Genomic DNA, 6,000 nt, shown 5'->3' with positions numbered 1-6,000 from the left:
GCTGCAGTTACAGGGTGCTATTCTTTTTTTATTTTTTTACTTTTTTAAGTGCACAGAAAGATTCAGAGAAAGATTCAAAACTTTTCAAAGTTGCGAGTGAAGCAGCTGAGCGTGCAGAGGTGGGATGATCGTTCCACCATCGTGGAAACAGTGAGCTGAAAAGTTTTGCCCGGGGACCTTTCGAGGTGAGGCGAGGGAACCGCAAGACGTCATTCACTTGCAGAGAGCGGCGAGCAGAGTGAGGGAGTTGAGTTGAGGTAGGCCGGTGCAGTTGTATTAAAAGACTCTCTAGGCAGCGGTCAGGGCTTTGAACCTGATGTGAGCAGCTACAGGAAGTCAGTGCAGAGATCTGAAAAGTGGTGTAACATGTGTCCAGACACCACTTTCATGTCTGTGTGATTTGTTTGTTTGTTGTAAAAACAAAATCTAACATTGTGAGAGAGGCTAATTGGTTGCTGGTTATGAGAGGGGGCATCAGTTTCACCATCTAACTACCTGTGAGGAAGTGTGGGACACACGAGCCTACAGCAGAGGAAACGTACACTAACTCCTAAAGTAATGAATTCAGGTTTTTCTGTTTGTTTGGTTTTTTTTGTGTGTTTGCTTGTTAGTTTGTTGTTGTTGTTTGGTAAGTTCTCCTTTTGAGAAATTCATGAGAAACAATATTTGATCTCGCTATCTCTGCTGTTTAACTTGAACAAATTGGTCACTCCGTGTGTCTGTTTCTCGTTCACCTTGTCATTTACACATCAAAGCCGTGTGTACTGTAGATAAGGCGTGCACACGCGCTCCACAAACACGCACACATCCAACTGTATCCTCACCTGCTGCAGTAAAACCGTGTGGACTAATGATAAAACCAGCGTGTTCCTTACCAACTATTCCCTCATACTGTACCTTCGAAACTTAACCTCAACACACGCGCACACACATGCTCACACACACCATTACTCTTTCTTTCTCTCTATCTGCTACGTTTAATTCCCTCTGGAAAAGACAGGTGCAAACGTTGATTGAGCCTGCGCCAGATTTAGCCCCAGCTCTCAGTGTGCGTCCAGCTGTACTCTCTTACCCACTGAGATCGATGTCCAGCCAGCCAGGCAGCCAGCAGGCAGGCAGCCAGGCAAGCAGCCAGTCAGCCAGGCTACACCCAGCGGGCAGAAGGGGCCTACGGCTTTCCCCCGGTCCCAGATACAGCCGCGCTTCACTGGGCTCATTGGGCAGACCACAGCGGGGGCATCTCACAGTGCCAAGCCCAATCACTGCACCACTGATGCAGGATGTGCTGCAGGCAGGACAGGGAGGGGACGCCAAAAGCTTCCGAGACCTCCACCCATTTTCTCCTCACAGCTCCTGCTGAAACCACCTTTGCTCCATGCACTCCTCCCCTTATCCTGCATCCATCTCACTGCTACCACCTCTATTGAACCCTCAGTCACCCCCCCACCCCACACCCTCCCCCTGCCTGCCCTCTCTCCCTTCCTCTCTTCACTCCATCCATCTTGGAGCTACTTTGATTCAGGTCTCTCTCTTTTCCATCCTCCCAGCCCCAGCCGTTCTCCAGCCAACCACAGTTTCCTATTGATTTATTGATTGCTGTCTGCCTGTGGGAGAGCGGCCGCAGTCTCCCTCTGCTCTCCCCTGCATGGATTTGTCTTCCCTTTCCCCTCCTTTCTTCTCCTTCTCTCTGCCTTCACCCTCTCCATCTCCCCATCGATGCAGTAGCTCTGAAACATGAATTAGAGAAAGCAGGGGAGTCCAATTTACCGGGAGAAATCGGATTCACCTTCTCCTACACTCGTTTCTTGTTTCTCTTCCCTCGCTCTCTTTCACTTACACCCGTCTTTCTCCACCATTTTCTGGGGTTTCTTCTGTGTTTTGCTTTTGTCTACCCATCTTGTCCGTTGCTTGTTCATCCTGATGCTACAGCACGAGCCCTAATGCTAAGACACTGTGTTTTCTCTTTCTAAGCTACAACGAATTAAAATCAACTCAGTTGTTTTCAACTAGTGTTGCTGTTAAAAAAAATATCTGCATTTATTTATACTCCAGCTTCACTAAATATTCACTTCCTGGTTTGATGCAGGTATTTAGCTTCTGGAGGAGGTAGAAGAAAAATGTGAACAACTAATTTCAAAGTACATTCTCCAAACTGGTACTGGACAGATGCTGAGATCCATGTTTTGTTAGCTCATGTTTTTTTGTTTTTGTTTTTTTGTTTTTTTGTCTTGATTTGTGTTTTTTTACAGCAAAAAACACACAAGTGTTGTGTTACTGCATCTTTTTCTTTTTTTTTTTTTTTGCATTCAGTTGTGCTGCATCCCAGAAATGCTCCAACTTCAATTATGAAATGACACATCACCCCAGCATTATATGAGCCCGTGTTTCAGGCTGAAGAGAGTCATGGTCTCATACCACACCGTCCCTTGAAGTGCAGGTTAGTGCAGGTCACGGAGGACAGCATCTAATTATCTGACCTCTTGGGTCAACTGGTAGCTCTACGGGTTTGGAACAATAGGATCGACTGCAATAAATGGACAGAATGACAGAGAGGAAGAAAGAGGCTGAGGGAGAATGGAACCTCCGTTCTATCTAATTTAACCTGCAGTGTTTCCTAACGTGTTGTATATTTTGGTGTCATTAGATCCCTCTCATAAGCGTAGCTTATGATGGGATGCCTCACTGTGTATACCTACATACTACCACTACAGCACACACATGTTTTTGCATTTAGCAGTTGAGACGTGGACAGTAACGTTTGCTCGACTGTATTTTTACACAGAAATGAATTCTCTCCACTTAGTCATGCAGATAGCTTTGCCTTTGTTTGTCCAGGTTTTCAGAGATGATTGTATCTCCCTCAGCACTGTGGAGGTGATTAAAAGATTCAGCTGTAATATCGCAACAGCCGGAGCTGTTGATTATCCCCAAATCACATGACAATTTTTGAAAACTGTGATAGCAGGTTGTAAACAAATAAAACAAAAAGAAATTATGACTTTCAGTACCAGTCTGAGGCACTCGTTTGTTTGTTTTTGTACTACTTCATACTCACATATCAGGAAAATGTTAATCGTTATATTTCAAAACTTCTTCTGATGGCTGGAGACATACAGTTAATCATGTAACACGCTTTTACACGTAGGCCTACTGCTTGTATTGTTAATCTCAGACTTGAATACCTCTCCCAGCGCTGCTACAGCTGCCAGATTTGTCTCTGTATGCTCCTGCTGCCAGGCAAGATTCGCTGGAAATGATGTTTTCTGTCCAGGAAAGGAATTCTATATAAGGACAAATTCTCAAATAGGGATGAGATGGTTGAGCAGGAGGAAAGGGGGTGTTAGTGGTGCTTGACAGCAGCACTTCAAGAAAAGACTACAGCACTGGTATTGCCTCAGTGCACAGCCCTCCTTGTATTGATAAAATCCATACTACTGAAATGCGTCTGTGTGCGACAAGGAGCGTGAGATTAGTTTCCTGACTGGAACCTAGTTAATTCCACAGAGGAGACGACACTCCACACCTGAGGCCCTGGAAGACACAGGGCATCGACAAGCAGACTGCAGGGCAGGGCAACCTATACACACACACCGCGGACACACACTAAATGCCAAATAGAAATGTATGGGCGCACTACACGGCACACACACGGACGCGTGGTCCCCCGGTCTGACGCCACCACCCCAATAGGAGCAGGGGGGTAAGGTGTCTGCAGGCCAGAGAGTGGCAGCACAAGGACAGACGTCTCCCTGGCTGTCTGGCTGCCGACAGGTCTGATCGATCAATATGCTGACTCTCTCTCTTTCTCCCTCTCTTTCCCTCCTGCCTTCTCTCCCTTTCTCCCCATCTCGTTTTTTCCTCCATCTTCATCTGTCTTTTGCCCTCTTTTCTCATTATCTGTTTCATCTTTCCTCGTGCGTGCCACATTTCCCTGCTCCGCGCCACATTTTTCCAGCCTTTCTCATTCCATTTGCCCTTTTCACGTTCTCTCTCACTGTCCGATCTGTGCCCGCTGACCACTGACCCCAACATCCCTCAACCCAACCCAAAATGCCCTGCCTCACCTCGTCTAGCTCTCGTTAACCATTCATCACTCCCTCTCAATTAAGCACACACAAACTCATGTGCAGGAAAAAGAGACAGAGAGTTTATTTAACACACTCAAGGCCCTCTGCCACCTGAGCCAAAGCACCTTGCACAATGCAAATTGATTAGAAATTATATTATTGACTGTAAACTCCATCAGCAGAGCTTGAAAAATAAACTTAAATGGTTCTCCTCGCGCTGAAAAACACTGAAAAAGTGCTGGCGAAAAACACCTCTGTGTTGTGAAAGCTCTTTATACACGACACTCGTCTCGGCTGCTCAGCAGGAATAACACTCCACATAATGATGAAAGTGTCTTTTATATTTTGCGACACACACACACACACAGCTTGAGGCGCATTTCACATCTACATCTCTTGATTTAATGTAAGTATCAGTAATGCCTCTTTCTTTATTTAAGCGAGTAGTCCCATTGAGATCAAGAGCATCTTCCTCAATGGAGCTGAGATGGATGAAAGGAGAATAGTGGCAAATATGGAGGATCAAAACAGGGAGCTTTTAAGACCTTTACTGATTCATATTCGATAAATAAAGGCTTATATCTGTTCAGAATGAATAGTGAAGTTAACATTAATGTGGTGCTTTGATTTTTGTTTTCCGTGTTATTAGTATTAGCTGTAATATCACTTTTGTTCCTATTATTAGTAATAGTCTTACTAAAGGCTCATTTAATGTCATTACACTAATTTAATTGTTGATCATAGTCATTTCTTTTTGTTTCTACTATGCACAGTGCCATGTGAATACAATTAAAACCAACTCTTGTTTTCAATCTGCACTGAAAGAAAGTCACTGAGATGTCAGTGTCAAATCAGCAGTAAATAAAAGTGTACAGAGAATCTGTGTGTGTGTGTGTGTGTGTGTGTGTGTGAGATTGTGTGGTTTTTGGGGGCTATTATGTGTGGTTTGGTGTCTGTGATGGTTTTTTGGGCATGACCTCACCCACCGAGAAGTGCTCGCGCGTCTCTAATCTGTTTTAGATGGGATGCCTCACTTTCCCATCATGCGATTTTTTCTTTGTGGCCCCTGGGTAATAAATCTAATGGTCTAAACTTCTACTACATCTCATTGCTATTTCTCTAAAAAACTATGCGCTTTATGTTCTCTTGAACTTCGTTACGCCGGGCCAGAAAGGAATGATTTCACAGGAAAATGTATATATCGGCTTTGATTTTTGTCTACTTTCTCGCAATATGGGCCCGCTTTAGTGGAATAAAAATTGATTTTTTTTTAAGCTTTTTGTGCATTAGCTTTCAAATTTGAAATTGTATTTGCAGAACCTGTTTGTGATCAATGAGTAAAATCAAGATTTATAGCTGTGATGTAATATAGGAGGAACAGCAACATCTGACCGCGCAAGATGGGTGTTACTTCCTGTATTTTGACAGTGCTGAGTGTCTCTGCAGTATCTAACCACACATCTATCTATCTGTCTATCTATCTATCTATCTATCTATCTATCTATCTTACATGTTCTGCATCTTCTGTTATTGCGGCATTTTTTCTCTTATTTGCTTGCTTGAAACTCTTGCGACTTTACTTTAGCTTTTAAGGGCTAAAAAGATAAAAGCAGGGAATCCATTTCCTCTCACCTCCCCCTAATTACCCCTCCTCATCATCATCTTCATCACATGCCTCTTTATTTCTGTGAAAGCCTCTTTAATGACTGGGTTTGATGTCCTGGGTGCTTGTCTCCAACTTGGGAGAGCTTCCTTGAGGACCAGCGAGTGGTCTTCCGTAAGTACACAAACAAATACACACACTCCAGCACAGACACACACACACACACACACACATACACAGTGTTTGCAATCTTCTCGACTGTCCTTTGTGTGTATCTGCAGCCTTGAAGAATCTTGAGGAGTGTTTTAAAAGCATGAAGGGGGTTCTAAG

Source organism: Anabas testudineus, chromosome 3 (genome assembly GCF_900324465.2).
Source record: "Anabas testudineus chromosome 3, fAnaTes1.2, whole genome shotgun sequence".
In the NCBI taxonomy this organism is placed as follows: Eukaryota; Metazoa; Chordata; class Actinopteri; order Anabantiformes; family Anabantidae; genus Anabas; species Anabas testudineus.
The sequence above is the reverse complement of the archived record's forward strand: the minus strand, read 5'-3'. Positions refer to the sequence as shown.